General features: G+C 33.6%; 1 protein-coding gene across 5 annotated transcripts in view; it reads left to right on the forward strand.

Annotated features, from left to right (window-relative positions):
* The window catches only part of LOC126883484 (sodium bicarbonate cotransporter 3), a 362,811-nt gene that overhangs the window by 79,295 nt on the left and 266,697 nt on the right, over positions 1-16,819 (forward strand). For all 5 annotated transcript variants that reach the window (XM_050649071.1, XM_050649070.1, XM_050649073.1 and 2 more), the window contains exon 2: positions 3,377-3,479. The gene's annotated coding sequence lies outside the window, so the exon portion shown is untranslated. The remainder of the gene's footprint in view (positions 1-3,376; positions 3,480-16,819) is intronic.

Here is a 16,819-nt window from a genome sequence, read left to right on the forward strand (position 1 = left end):
CCGATGTCATATTCGTCGTTAGTGGCCCCAAAAACCCCCGAGTAATGATTTTTGACTAATTTTTTAATGAATTTTAATGACGAGGTAAACAGTATGTACCCAGGTATTTCGGAGATCACTTATGACGTCATATTCGTTTTCAGCGATCCCAAAAACCCCGAGTAACAAAATTAAACTCATTTCCGCCGATAATTGATGAGTTCTGATTTTTTTTTATTGTCTGTTTGAGATGCACTTTAAGAATGCATTTTTTGTATTAGTCTATGTGGTGAGACCGCTCCCGTCTGAAAAAATTTCTGATTCGGTTTCTTTGTGGATTCCTATTCAAAAATGTCCCCTCTAAACAAATCTGAAGGGTGTCGGGCGGAATTTTTGGGCAGAAATTGTTTAAACAATATTTTTAAACAAATACAAAGGATCACCTTTTTTGAAACGAAGAAATTTTTTGGGTCATTCTAAACAATAAAGGTATCTTGTGATTTTTCTCAAAAGTTGATAGTTTTCGAGTTATAATAGGCGATTTAAAATCTGAAAAATGCAAAAATACGCATTTTCAAGGCTTAAAAACTCATATTTAAATTAGTATTTTTGAGGCTTTTTTATTCAGCAATGTATAACATGTAATATGCTAAATGTACAAGAAAAGAAGGTATAATGAGAAATTAAAAAAAAATGATCGTAAAGAATATCAAAAATCGTTGGAAGTATAAAACTTTAAAGAACCATATCCCATATCTTGCTTAAAAATAGTCGTACAACCTTCTACAATAGTTGACTTTAAGGTAATTGACTTCTCTTTATATTAAATTTACCACTGCATATACCTAAAACTGCGTAGAAAAAAGTTAAATATTTGCGAAATAATAGGGGAAATTACCCAAAAATGCTCTGAGTGACAAGCTTTGAAAAATCATATTTCGGAAACTATAAATCCCTAAGACTTCTGCCCAATGTCACATTTAAAGAGGAAGGATAAGATTTCTTTTTATGTGAAGTAATGAATATATCTATATCTATATCCCTGTGGAAAAAACAAAATCGCTGTCTTTCACGTTTTTTTGCTTCGTTTTTTGAATATATTTTTGTAAAAAAAATATTTAGTCATTAGAATGTGACATTTTGATAGTACATTTAATTTGGAACAATTTTTCTGTAGATGTGTATACGAAAAGTGCATAGAAATAACCCTAATGCACCCTGTGCCTAAGGAGTAATTGACCCCTTTCTCAAACACGCACCCCTTTAACGACGTTCTACACCTTCGTTGCGGGGCATGCCTCTCAGAGGAAAGGAGGGGAAACTTATATGCAAGCGAAAGTTGGTAACAATGCATTTATACGCTCTGAGCTTCGCTGGTGGCGCTCCTAACGGATTACTAATTCAACTTTCACCGGTAATTTTTAAATTTATTATTTAATTGTTATCGCTTAATATTTACAACGCAAAAAAGTAATTAAATTGTAATCGATTTTTTTAAGATTTTTCTAATCATTTTGACGTTCTATTGTTAAAATATGAATTTCTTACTTCGGATACTTCCACAATTATCGTGTAGATGGCGCTAAGATTATTAGAATAATTTATAATTACATATTGCGGAACAGTAAAAAAACTTAAATTCAGTATTTAAAACGTAAGTATATTTAAGGTAAAAATATATACCACAGCTTGGACCAACTAATATTTTTTATAATTAATGTTTTCAATTTGAATTTTAAATTAATCACTTTGACATTTAATAATTAAATCACATAATTAAAAATCGTAAATTTGGGTCAAAAGTTATTAACTTTTTAAGAATTCCCATAAGAGCCCATGTTAAAACTTAACTTTGACCCTTAATAGTAATTAAAGGGCACGGTAAAACAATTTTTAAAAAATCAAGTCTTAGTTTTTTGAAGTAAACTATAACATACTAAAATTTCATGCAAATCCTTAATTCTTTGCCGAAAATGTAGAACGTCGTTAAATGTTTGCGCTCCGCGGTTTTTTTGTATTTAGAGGTCATTGACCATAAATATATTGACAACATACGCCTTTAACGTTTTATTTCATTTTAGCTCTCATAGGGTTAATAATAGACTATAAGTCTAATATTTATTTCTTTAACTCTGATGAAATGATAATTTTACTTCAGTGATTTTCAATATTAAATTGACCAAAAAGAGTGAAACGAATCATAAAAGTAATTTGATTAAAATCAGTATATTATAATTATAATATTATAATGTATTTTGAAAGAAAAATAAATTAATAAGTAATATAAAAATAAATTAAATAATTAACTGCTACTATAGAATATTGTCTAATCTTGTTTCCACATAATTAAGTATAATTAAAATAAAATTTAATTATATATAAATATATTATTATAGTAATTTATTCATTATTTACAGAATAATCAGATATTAATTAAATATAATTAAAACCAAATATTTTTAACCATAATTGTGGTTAATTTTCAAAAAAATGTAGTAGCATATTCTACTAGGCCATTATCAGTATCAACAACCCTTCTACTTATAAGTCTCAAACTCTCAAAAAAGTAGGTACCCTGTTAGGCCTGGATCCTGCGTACCAAAAAAGCTTATTAATAGCAAGCTGAGAATATGTTAATAGCTTAACGGTGTCTTGTCGGACAAACTTTGACGTATGGGAACACTGGAACAGGGGAAGTTTTAATTACGGAACAGGTCACAGGTTTCGAACGTCAGACTACGAAAAGGTTCCATGTATTTTGTAGTACAGAACTTTCAATTGATTTGTTGCCCTTTCATTAAACTCTCATGCAAAAATCAGACTGCTATTTACTACCAATATAATTCCTGACATTTGACATGTTCTACGTGTCGGACTTATTAAAATGCTTAACATATTTGTCGGACAAACATTTTTCATATTATATTATATAAAGTTTGCAATTGAATAAACTTAAAAACAACCTGCTAGTTTTTACAATCATAAACTTGTCAGAATGACACGTTCCACAATTAAAACTTCCCCTGTTCCAGTGTTCCCATACATCAAAGTTTGTCCGACTAGACACCGTTAAGCTATTAACAAATTTTCAGCTTACTAATAATAAACTTTTTTTTGGTATCCCAAAATATATTTTTGGTATTTGGCAGGGCATCCCTGCCATTTCGTTCGTTGAAATCCGTGACTGCACGCCAGGGTTTGTCCTAGTTGGGTCAAAGAGAGCAGCATATGTGCCTCCTGATGAGAAACTAATCAGTTTCGAAACCGGTAGAGGTGCTTGCTGCACTCTCTGATTGAACTGGAGTAAGATGCGGCTGTAGTTTCGTGTTGCAATGAAATTGAAAATTGTTATTCATTCTTGATAAAATAAATTCTATTTGATATTTGTTTTTTACAGGGCCTCCTTGTAAGTGACAGAGTAAACTTCAGACGTGCTCTTCTATACCTAGGTACCTGTTTGTGGCCAAGTAGCAGATCTTTAAGAGATTAAACCACGTTGCGTAAGTATTTTTTATTGTTCTCTCTTTCGTTTGAGTTACTCTTACTATGATCAAGAATAGGCTTTCACGGCCACATTTTGAAATAACAAATTATTTTCATGTACATTTGCCATTGTCTGGAATTATTTATTCTTAACATTTCGTCAGAAACTACTGTAAACGTTAGCGCAAGCAACGCAGCAATGGTCGTAACTGTCATCATGGTCTTCTGCGATGGAAGACAGTGGTCACTGTTGGCTTATCACCATGTGATGACACCCATACTTATTTTTTACACGATTTTCATTTTTTGGTACAGTTACATTTGGTAGTGTATAAAACATATCGTATAAAACGTTTCTACTTCTTTGAAATAGCAGCTGAGTAACAAAGAATACTTTCTTCGTCTACCAAAAGCTAAAGGGGTTCATAAGACTTATACTTCTGTATGACCCAGGAAAACGAAACATTAAAAATTGGAAAAAATTACTGGACGCTATTTTTTAACTGAAATATCTGGGGGAAGTCAGAAGAAAAGGCATACGATCTCGTGGGTATCAAAATTTTTACTGCGTCATCATTATCATCAACCAGGCAATCACGCCGACTGCTAGACATAGGCCTCCCTCAGTTTTTTTGTGTGAATTTGATGGCCTTGGCTGAGACAATTAGCCAGACATTTAATTTTAAAAACAAACAATTTTTTTCAATCAGAGGAATTTTTTCTGTATTTCTAACTCTAAATATATATGTACATAACAAACTAACATATTACTATCTAAAAAATACACTGTTTTGGATGTAAATATTTTTTTTGTATATCTAACAATAAAACACTGAAAACGTTTGTTTTCTATACTTCCACAAAATTTATTATAACTAAGTGACTACAGCTGTTTCGGCAGAGTGCCTTTCTCAAGTGATATAGTTTACAATGTGTTTGCTTTTTTAAGTCTTCAACGGAAGAGGTTGAGGAGTGGGGAGCTGTTTGTCTCGAGTTGGTCATTCAGAATTATATCTGTATTTTTCAGTTTATTAATTTCCATAGATTCTAAAAAAGATAGCTTAAGGCCTTTATTTTGAATATGCAGAATTTGAAACTCTTCATTGAAGGAATGTTTATGATCTAGAAGGTGAAGTGCGTATGTAGAAGTGTCTGTTTTTCTATTGTTGAATGCCCTTTTGTGTTCTGCTATCCGTTTGTCAAAAGTTCTGCCAGTTTGACCGATGTACGTTTTCGGACAGTCACCACAAGTTAGTTTGTACACACCACTCTGTAGTTGCTTTCTCTTTCGGCTTTTATTGTTCTTAATATATTTGCTTAAGTTGTTGTTAGTTCTGAAAGCTGGTGTTATTCCTTTCTTTTTTATGTATCTGGCTATTTTTGTTGTTATCTTGCCAGTATATGTGAGAGAGCAGAAGGTACTGGGTTCTTTCTGTGGTGATGGATACACTAATTTCTGGGCTTTCTTATGGGGTTTTTGGTTTAAAATTTTTTTAACTGTTTGTTCGTTATAGCCGTTGTTTACTGCTATTTGTTTAATGATGTTTAGTTCTATCTCGAAGTTATTTTTTGTCATGGGAATTTCTGTCAGTCTAGCCTACCATAGCATGATACAGACTATTCTTACAAAAATACTAAAATTTACTTTTCTCCTTTTGAATTGATTACTTATCTCTCCTTTAAATTTTGGAATAAATAAATTATGCTGTAGAAATGCTCAATACAAAAATAAACAAATATATGGTGTGGATATAAAACAAACTTTCTCCGTTTCACACAAATTCTGACTAACCTTTTTGTTTCTTATTTACTTCTTCTTCCTGGAGTGCGCAGCCTTCGATTCTCTCACACTTCCTCCTAGGATGTAGCGAAAGGTCCTTCTCGTCCAAACTGCTTCACCAACAACAAACAACGGGACTCACTCTAAATCTCTATTCAGTTTTTTCTCTGCTCGATATCTTGTGCAAATTGCTACCCACCAGCTACTCGTTCTAAATAGAATACAGGAATCTCCTCGGACACAAGGAAAATTAACTTCTCAACTCGGTCAACGATTTCGTTTCACCACGATCTGCTCGCAAAGGCCAATTTCACCACTTTACACCGACTTCTCACTTTTTTAAAAACTGGACTGTCCTCTCCAGATATTAATTACAGAGTGACAATTTTCTCTCCTCAAAATCAGACTCAACACTCTGATCCCTTCCATCCATCTTTTTGCCCCAATCACAAACATCCTCTCTACCCACTACATCCATATTTTCATTTCTTAAGAACCCATTTATTTTGTATAAAACTTTTCCATTTTGTTAAATTCTAGGAGATACCAAATTACTTTTCGTTGTTTCAAAATGCTAAACAAAAGGCCTTATATTCTAAACTCAATAAATTTGTTTACGGTCTCTCCTTCTACGAATCATTTACAAATGCCCTATTGTCGATTCCAACGCGAAATAAATGTACTTTCTAATTTTTACCGCACCATTGTTTGAGTCCGTTCCAAGACCCATTAACAAATCACTTAACGATTTCACTTTCCGCGAAAAAACTGTTTACTAACTAAATTATGAATTATGATATTTACAATTTTTGGTCATATACAGGGCGATGAAAATCTATGATCTCGTGGTCTCTGATATCAATTTATTTTCTAAATTTTCGCCATAAAAATTATACAAGAGTGCATTGCTTCACTGCTCATTTATAATAATAGTTCCCAGGTAGCAAGACTGTTTTACGCGCTTTATCTGCGTACCATTAATGTATAGATGAGCTCCATTTGCATTCTCCTTGCTGATAATCATTTGTTTGGTTTTGGCTATTAATGTTGACAGTACTCGTTGATTCTGTTCATTAGCCTCTGTAGTCCCTCTAAATTATCTGCTATCACCATGGTTTCGTCGGCAAATCTAATATTGTTTACTCTTTCTTAATTTAGAAGGATGCCTTCGTCTACTCTATATAGAGCCTCTGAGTACATATTAAATATCAACGGCGATAGGATACATCCCTGTCTAACTCCACGTAGTATTTTTATGTGACCTGTTTCTTCCCCGTTAATTTTCATATATGCGGTCTGATTCCAGTAGAGTTCTGAAATTATTCTAAGGTCTTTGTCATCCAAGTCTGCTTCTTTTAAAATGTTAATCATCTTTTGGTGTTTAACTCTGTCAAATGCCTTTTCATAATCGATCAAGCACGCGTATACATCGCAGTTAACGTCCCTGCATCTTTGAATGAGGACCTGCACTCCGAGAAGTGCCTCTCTGGTACCCACTGCATTAATAAACCCTAACTGTCTGTGCGATATTTTTGTTCCTCGCACTTCTTATAAATTCTTCCATGGATGACTCTAAGAAACAGGTTCAACATATGGCTCATTAGGCTAATTATTCGATATTCTTCGCACTTTTTTGCCCCCTGTTTTTTAGGTATCGCTATGAATTCTGATTCGTTACATTTATCTGTGTTGATTCCTGTATTGTATATTTTATTGAAGACAGCCGTGATCCAGTTTATTCCTGCTTTCTCCAAAAGTTTTAAAAATTCAGCTTTGATGTTATTGTCCTTGGGCCCACATATAAAATTGTTATTTATGACCACACCGTCGAAAAATTTTGTACTTGATATTTGGGTGGAGTCGAAATTTGGAGCTTGGCGCATTATGGTAGTGGGGCGTTTGTCTGTCAAGCTGTCACGAAGTTGTCAATTTTATGCAAGAAAAAAATTGATAACCACATTGGTCATTTTATTTTAATCAATGGTTTTTATCATACTATAAACAGCGAAAAAAATTTTGTCGGATAAAAATATTGGGCCATATGATACGCTACATATGTAAAATTTATGAAAATAATAAATTTATTACCACATGGCTAATTTTAACAGAATCTATCATAAAACCTTTTTACGTGGTAACCTTGTCGGACAATTTTCACGGAGCTTATGCGCAGTCGGATGCGCCGAAGATGTCAATTTCCTGGAATTTTTTATTTACAACCATTTTTCTTGAAAAATTTGGATCTGAAAATGTGTGTACCGGGTGTCCCAATAAGAATGGCTCTCGGCCATATCTCAGGAACCGTTTATAGTAGAGCTTTGAAATAAAAAAATTTATAACAAAAGTTGCCTCAGGAAAAGCCTGGAAATTATTTTCATAATTGTGGGACCACCGCTAGAGGGCGTAATTGAATATCAAAAATTCAAAAATCTAAATTTTACAAAATTTTCCTAATGAAGGGGCACTGGAAATCCGATCGTCGTATTCTTCATAAAATTCTACGCATATTTGATTTGACAAGTTTAGGTCTACCTTTGGAAATAAGAGGTGGGGGTGAGTGGGAACCTTGTTATGAAAAACTGGCTGTGAGTCCGGTTCTGCTTAATCAAATTTTGCAAACTTGGTCTTGTTGAAGACAGATCTTTTTCGTCAATGTAAAAGTTATGATTTCGAACCAACTTACTGAGTAATATGCCAGCTAGAAGGCGTTATTTAATTTTTTTCAGAAATCTAGTGTTCCTTGGAAAATATTAAATACAAACATGCATTTTTAATACCATATTACCAAATTAGACAAAATTAGCAACAGAATAGCGAAAACCGCATGTTAATACCTTTTTTCTATCTCGAGATATCTTACAAAACGTGTAAATTTAAAACATAACTGTTACTGTCACCGGTAAACGAAATAATTCATTAAAAGTAGTGTGCTATGGAGACAACAAAGAAACATTTTCCAGCTGTCAACGTATATTAGGTCTTTTCAACGCTTCTCATTTGTTTCGAGCCTCGTTCATATCTCGTATATTAATATTATACACGGATTATACGGCATATGACAGAGGCTCGAAACAAATGAGAAGCGTTGAAAAGCCCTATTACAAAGAAATAAAAACAACTATTTAGTGATGACATAAACGTTCAAATTTTTGCCCATCATTTTCGTTGCAAACATTTACTCTTTCAAGAGTAGATTGAACAGCAGTCTCAATTTCTGCTCTCGATATGCTTTGAATGGCGTTTAGTATTCTCTGGATAATGTATTCTAGAGTAGTGTATGATGGGCAACAATTTGAATATTTAGGTCGTCACTAAGTAGTTCTTTTTGTTCTGTGTTATATTTAATTTTAATAGTATTGTTTCTCTTTATATTGTTGTTTTAGTTAATTATATTTTTATACGTTGACATCTGAAAAATGTTATTTTGTTTTTTTCCACAGCATACTACTTTTCATTAACTTAGTTTACCGGTGATAGTAACAGTTATGTATAAAATTTACACGTTTCTCGAGATATCTTGAGATAGACAAAAGGTATCGACATGCGGTTTTCGCTATTCTATTGCTAATTTAATCTAATTTTATAAAGTATGATTAAAAATGCATACTTGTATTTAATATTTTCCAAAGAAAACTAGATTTCTGAAAAAAATTAAATAACGCCTCCCAGCTGGCTTATTACTTATTAGGATGGTTCAAAATTATCACGCTTACATTGAAGAAAAAGATCTGTCTTCAACAAGACCCAGTTTTCAAAATTTGATTTAGCAGAACCGGACTTACAGCCATTTTTTCATAACAGGGTTCCCACTCACCCCCAGCTCTTATTTGCAAAGGTAGAGTTAAACTTGTTAAATCAAATATGCGCAGAATTTGATGAAGAATACAGTAATCGGATTTCCAGTGCCCCTTCATTAGGAAAATTTTGTAAAATTTAGATTTTTTTATTTTTGATATTCAATTACGCCCTCTAGCGGTGGACTCACAATTATGAAAATAATTTCCAGGCTTTTCCTGAGGCAACTTTTGTTATAAAATTTTTTATTTCAAAGCTCTACTATAAACCGTTCCTGAGATATGGCCGAGAGCCATTCTTATTGGGACACCCGGTACATACTCCTTGAACAATGACAAACATCGTGCTGTAGTTTTGTTTTCTCGAATTTTCAAAAAAAAAATTCCGACAAGAGGGAAAATTTTGGAAAATTTTTTGAAAATTTTGGATTCATTATTTTTGTCCGACAAGTGATCCAATATGCATTACACATGTAAAAAACAGTAAATACAATTATAGTACATAATACAACAGTTAATACATTGCAAAATAAAAATGACATCTGTGGTAATAGATAAAAAAATTCCAGGAAATTGACATCTTCGGCGCATCCGACTGCGCATATGCCCCTTGAAAATTGTCCGACAAGGTTACCAAATTATTGTAAAAAGGTTTTATGGTAGATTTTGTTGAAAACTACGTGAAAAAATTGACAACTTCGTGACAGCTTGATAGACAAACGCAATACTACCATAATTCGCCAAACTCCAAATTTGTCCGACTCCACCCAAATAACAAGTACAAAAAGTTTCGACGGTGTGGTCATAAATAATAATTTTATATGTGGGCCCAAGGACTATTATCGGGCCCTCAACTTTCCTGTTTTTGATCCGTTTTATTGCATCTTCTATTTCGGATTTAAGTATGTAATGTTTAATGATTATAAACATAAATATATCATTGTTTAGACGTTTCCATTTCCAATCTGGAAATTTTGATTTCCATTTCAATATTAGTTTAAAAATAATTTCCGTAACGGAAATCATAACGTCAAAACAAATAATGTCAAATGTAATTAATACACATAAAGGATCGATAACATTATTGTTTATGTTAATGTTCAAATCTTATTTAGTTTATGAATAACATCGATAATGTTAATCAACGGCAATGATAATGATTTTATCAATTATAGACTAAGAGCCGGTATAGGTGAATTATTTTGAAAATTCCACACCTGTAATTTTGAACCAATCAAAATACGTTATTTTGACAGATCACCATGGCAACGGAGGTATTTTATCGGAAATTTTTTGCTCGTGGGGTACCCAACAGCGAATTATAGTGGAAATTTTTTGACGTTTACAATAACAGAACATTTTTGACAGACTGGTTTTTATTTGTTTACATAATTTAGTTTTGATTCATTTTCTATCACTTGTAGTTACTCAAAACTTATGTAAAATTGAAGAATATACTATTTTCTATCTTGAAATGGTATTCCCATGCAACTACAATGAGTAGAAATTACGAATTTGAAAGCCTAAATAATTGCTGACAAAGCTATGGCGCGCTATTAATCTGTTCATGCAGCTTTGGATTTTCAAATGCAAATTTGGTGTGGAATTTTCTTACCGAATACCACGCGAAGTCAAATTAATATCCGGAAATTTTTTTTTGATCATGAATATTTTTAGAAAATTTCCCTCGTCTGCGACTCGGGAAATTTTCAAAATATTCATGATCTCAAAAAAATTTCCGGAAATAATTTGACCTCTAGTGGTATTACTAGTGATAATCATTTTAGGCACGACAAGAGCCCATAACTTAAATAGTACAACCTAAAAGAAAACGTCAATTTTAAAATTTTAAAAAATTCACACGCATAATTGAGGGTTTTACAAAACATAACATATTAAGTACATAACTTCAAAAAAATGTTTTATCTACTATATGTCATATTATGTATAAGTTTTTAGTCTGTGAAAACTGTCATTACAGATAGCAGTGCGTGAAGGGTTTAAAGTGTGCGTGAAGTAACAATGTATTTTAAATGGGATTTACTTTTTCGCACACTTTCAATGGGTTTTTTGGCACATTTTCATATAATTAAATATCCCTAACTTTCGCGTTGTCATGGTGATGACAATATGAGCAATGACTTACAACAAAATTTTTGACAGTTTTGTGGTTTCTTCTTCTTCTTCTTCTTCTTCTTAACTCAGGCGAGACTCGTTAGTCTCTGGCACTTGGTCATAAGACCTTTGTACCAAACCCTGTTCTTCTCCTTAAACTTTAATAAGTCCTGTGGCTTCAACGAAGGCCAACAGTTTTCTTATCGGTAGTTTTAAGATCTCTTCTGGTTCAAACCTCATTTGACCAGTGAAGTTCTGCCTTACATCACCTAGCACACTGCAATAGCATAGTATGTGTATGGCAGTTTCTTCTTCCATTTCGCACTTTCTGCACCATGGTTCATTCACCTTACCTAGTTTGTATAGGTGATTTCTTAAACGACAATGTCCAGTCACCATTTCAGTGACCGTTTTGATCTCTCTTTTATTGAGGTTCATCAAACTGTTCGAGAGTTTTTTATCAATATTCTTGATTATTTTATTAGTCTGGATTTGCCCTTGAGTGGTTCTCCATTTATTTTGATGATTCTTTATCAGCCATTTCTGAACCTCGTTTTTCATAGCATCTTTAGTGATGCCGCAGAAAGGTTCTGGGCCTTCAAAAGTTTTTCTCGAGCCTTGTTTCGCTAACATATCTGCTCGTTCGTTCCCATGCACCCCTTCATGACCCGGCACCCATATTAAAGACACTTTGTTGTCTTTTGCCAGGTTATTGAGGAGATCTTTGCAGTTTCTCACCAGTTTTGATTTGGTGAGAGGGTTCTTTACAGCCAGAATAGCCGATTGGCTATCTGTGTAAATGTTGATTCTCTTAGCTTTAGGGTCCTCATCAATTATTTCATCAATGCAGGCCACCAAAGCAAAAACTTCAGCCTGGAACACCGTTGTATGTTGACCTAGGCTGTAAGATTTATTATAGTTACATGTTTGCCCAAAGACTCCTGATCCAGTACCATGGGCAGTTTTAGATCCATCAATGAACGATATTAAGTCTCCATTAATGTTTGGGACTTTTTGTTCTCTAGATGGTATAATTCTGTTAATCTTCTCAGTGAAGATTAGTTCTGGTGTCAGCATATCTAAGTTCATCATAAAGATGTATTCCTCAAGTATAGTGCCAGTAATGTTTGTGTGGCTATTCAATACATAATTTGGCCTCCAAGTATTGTTTGCTTTGAGCCTCAGGATGGTCATAAAGGCTACCGCCGAAATATACAATTCCAGCGGAGGAAGACCTGTGATAGCCTCTAATGAAGCCGTTCCTGTACTATTCAAGGCTCCTGTTATATTTAGAAGCGCTTGTCTTTGTAGGGTGGTGAGAGTGGTCACACAAGATTGCAAAGCCGTCTTTCTCCACCAGAGTACTGACCCATAAGTAACTGTCGGTAGTTTTGTGGTTTGAAAGTAGTTAGGATTTTTAAATGTCAAAGTTCTAAAAATTATAGAATAGAAATGAATTCCAGTGACGAAGAGTTACACTTTATTTATTTGTTTATAGTAGATATAATATTGTATGAAACTGTGCGTGAAGTAATTTTTGCGAACTTACGCGATGTATAGCACTCGCTCCGTTGTCGCTCGTGCTCTAAAAATCGCGTGAGTTCGCAAAAACCATACTACACGAACTGTTTCATAAATAACTATTTATTATTTTTTGGAAAAAAGCGTACAGCTTTTTTTGTGGACGGCTACAGATCTATTTTTTAATTTTGTGTATTTTATCAAACACTATATTTCTAATTTTTTTCAGTTTTTACCGTAAGGTTCGCCACTTTCCAAAATCCGAAAAACTGTTTTTTATCAGGTTTTTGGGCATTTTCCCTATTTTATAGACTTCAAAATAGATCAAATCAATGTTTTTTATAGGTTATATGTAAATTGAAGTAACTGAGTCCTTTAGCAAATTTAAAAACGGGAGAAACACGTTTAACCCCCAAAAACCCCCTAATTTCAACTACAAATGCGTGTGAATTTTTTAAAATTCCAAAATGGATTGCATCTTACCTTAAAAAATAAAAACGAAAAATGAAGTTTTTGACAGTGAGGGAGGGAAGAACGGGGGGGGGAGAACTTAATCTTAATCACATAAGGTTTGTTCCAACTCGATACAAAACCGTTCTTGAACGGTTACAAATATGCGCAGTAACGAAAAATGTGTTACTGCGCATAATTATTCGTTATTGCGCATGTGCGTAACGATTCAAGAACGGTTTTGTATCGAGTAGGAACAAACCTATAGAACTTAAAAAATTAAATTCTTTCAGTGAGGGAGGGTACGTTTTAATTTATTTATCCCGTCCATAAGTAGAAAGTTTAATGCGCCACTGTTGAGACACATGTGCAACTAAAAAGTGAATGCACAGTGTTCATACGTTTTCTTTTAAGTTCTACTATTTAAGTTATAGGCTCTTATCATGCCTAAAATGATTAGCAAATTTCACCTACGTACTATGTATACCGGCTCTTAGTCTATTATACAATTTTGTATAACTAAACAATCAATGTTGTTTCGGTTGATTCGATTGTGGATATGTAATAAACAGATAAAATTTGTTGGTTTTATTACCATGTAAAATGCTAATTGCAAAGTGCACAAAATAATATCGATATTTTCAATTTATTAGCAATAGCTCGTCAATTGTATACTTACTTGTCAGTGACGGTTTAAGGCATCATGGGGCCCTAGGCGGTCATAAGAAGTAGGCCCCCTTTAAAGCGATCATTTTTTTAAAACAAATTTACAGATATTTATGTTATTTTGTAAAATAACATAATGTAAAAAAGATATTTTTTACTTCTGTTACTTTGCTAAAGATTTAAGTAAAATAACTGCATCTGATAAATTTATAGTTGGAATTTTTAATGTTTACTAATAGCAGCACTAAAACGTTCTAAAATGTTGGACCACATAATGGTTAAAAGAGCTACTATTTGATACTTATTCATTTTCCTCTATAAAATTTGTACTGCTATAACAGCATCAAATCTAGCTGACTATCTAGTGTACGTCTATTGTATATACCATCTACTATGGTATACCATCTAACAAGAATAAAAAACCGCTAAAAGCCGCAAAAATGAGTGGCGCATACAATATTCCAGCCACAAAATTTTGATATGAATATTACGTGGCGCGAAAATGTATTTTCATTTTGATGCAAAACAAAATTCTAGTTTTAGAAAAAGAAAATAATCGTTTTCGTTTTGATTCAATTCGAGTCTCTTGCCATCCTCTGACACGGTGTTTCTGGATCTTTATCCTTTATCAAAGAGGCTATTGCAAGTAGACTGAATTGAATCAACTCGAGACGAAGAAGAACTGCATCTATTAAAATATCTGCAGTATATTGTGGTTAGACTGTCCTCTAACGGGGAATGACAAAATAAATAAAATAAATTTCGACCACGAGTCAGGATTCTGTTAACCGAGATACTATAGTATCAAGCGGCGCCGCTAGGAGGAGCTTCTCCAACAATGCGTCTCAGAATACTTTAAGAACACTTGGTCATTTTGTACTCTAAACCGAGTAAAGCATGAAAAAGAAAAAGAAAATAATCGTTTTCGTTTTGATTCAATTCGAGTCTCTTGCCATCCTCTGACACGGTGTTTCTGGATCTTTATCCTTTATCAAAGAGGCTATTGCAAGTAGACTGAATTGAATCAACTCGAGACGAAGAAGAACTGCATCTATTAAAATATCTGCAGTATATTGTGGTTAGACTGTCCTCTAACGGGGAATGACAAAATAAATAAAATAAATTTCGACCACGAGTCAGGATTCTGTTAACCGAGATACTATAGTATCAAGCGGCGCCGCTAGGAGGAGCTTCTCCAACAATGCGTCTCAGAATACTTTAAGAACACTTGGTCATTTTGTACTCTAAACCGAGTAAAGCATGAAAAAGAAAAAGAAAATAATCGTTTTCGTTTTGATTCAATTCGAGTCTCTTGCCATCCTCTGACACGGTGTTTCTGGATCTTTATCCTTTATCAAAGAGGCTATTGCAAGTAGACTGAATTGAATCAACTCGAGACGAAGAAGAACTGCATCTATTAAAATATCTGCAGTATATTGTGGTTAGACTGTCCTCTAACGGGGAATGACAAAATAAATAAAATAAATTTCGACCACGAGTCAGGATTCTGTTAACCGAGATACTATAGTATCAAGCGGCGCCGCTAGGAGGAGCTTCTCCAACAATGCGTCTCAGAATACCTTAAGAACACTTGGTCATTTTGTACTCTAAACCGAGTAAAGCATGAAAAAGAAAAAGAAAATAATCGTTTTCGTTTTGATTCAATTCGAGTCTCTTGCTATCCTCTGACACGGTGTTTCTGGATCTTTATCCTTTATCAAAGAGGCTATTGCAAGTAGACTGAATTGAATCAACTCGAGACGAAGAAGAACTGCATCTATTAAAATATCTGCAGTATATTGTGGTTAGACTGTCCTCTAACGGGGAATGACAAAATAAATAAAATAAATTTCGACCACGAGTCAGGATTCTGTTAACCGAGATACTATAGTATCAAGCGGCGCCGCTAGGAGGAGCTTCTCCAACAATGCGTCTCAGAATACTTTAAGAACACTTGGTCATTTTGTACTCTAAACCGAGTAAAGCATGAAAAAGAAAAAGAAAATAATCGTTTTCGTTTTGATTCAATGCGAGTCAGAGGATGGCAAGAGACTCGAATTGAATCAAAACGAAAACGATTATTTTCTTTTTCTTTTTCTTTTTCATGCTTTACTCGGTTTAGAGTACAAAATGACCAAGTGTTCTTAAAGTATTCTGAGACGCATTGTTGGAGAAGCTCCTCCTAGCGGCGCCGCTTGATACTATAGTATCTCGGTTAACAGAATCCTGACTCGTGGTCGAAATTTATTTTATTTATTTTGTCATTCCCCGTTAGAGGACAGTCTAACCACAATATACTGCAGATATTTTAATAGATGCAGTTCTTCTTCGTCTCGAGTTGATTCAATTCAGTCTACTTGCAATAGCCTCTTTGATAAAGGATAAAGATCCAGAAACACCGTGTCAGAGGATGGCAAGAGACTCGAATTGAATCAAAACGAAAACGATTATTTTCTTTTTCTTTTTCATGCTTTACTCGGTTTAGAGTACAAAATGACCAAGTGTTCTTAAAGTATTCTGAGACGCATTGTTGGAGAAGCTCCTCCTAGCGGCGCCGCTTGATACTATAGTATCTCGGTTAACAGAATCCTGACTCGTGGTCGAAATTTTTTTTATTTAAATTCTAGTTTTATTTTAAAAGATTTTTCCATAATATTTGCTAAATTTGAAGTAAACGCGCCACAAAAGAGTAACTTTGAGACAGTTTTAATTTTGAAACTCTTTTGTGGCGCGTTTACTTCAAATTTGACAAATATTATGGAAAATCTTTTAAAATAAAACTAGAATTTTGTTTTGCATCAAAATGAAAATACATTTTCGCGCCACGTAATATTCATATCAGATCTTTTGTAGCTGGAATATTGTATGCGCCACTCATTTTTACGGCATTTAGCGGTTTTTATTCTTGTATCAGGAGTTTTTCAAAGTTATTTATAAATTAAATGTATGAAGTTGAATGCAATGTTCCTCTATTACACGTTAAGCTTTATAAATGGTCACCTTTGTTGCATTATCCCCCAAATGATCTAGT

Source organism: Diabrotica virgifera, chromosome 4 (assembly GCF_917563875.1).
Source record: "Diabrotica virgifera virgifera chromosome 4, PGI_DIABVI_V3a".
In the NCBI taxonomy this organism is placed as follows: Eukaryota; Metazoa; Arthropoda; class Insecta; order Coleoptera; family Chrysomelidae; genus Diabrotica; species Diabrotica virgifera.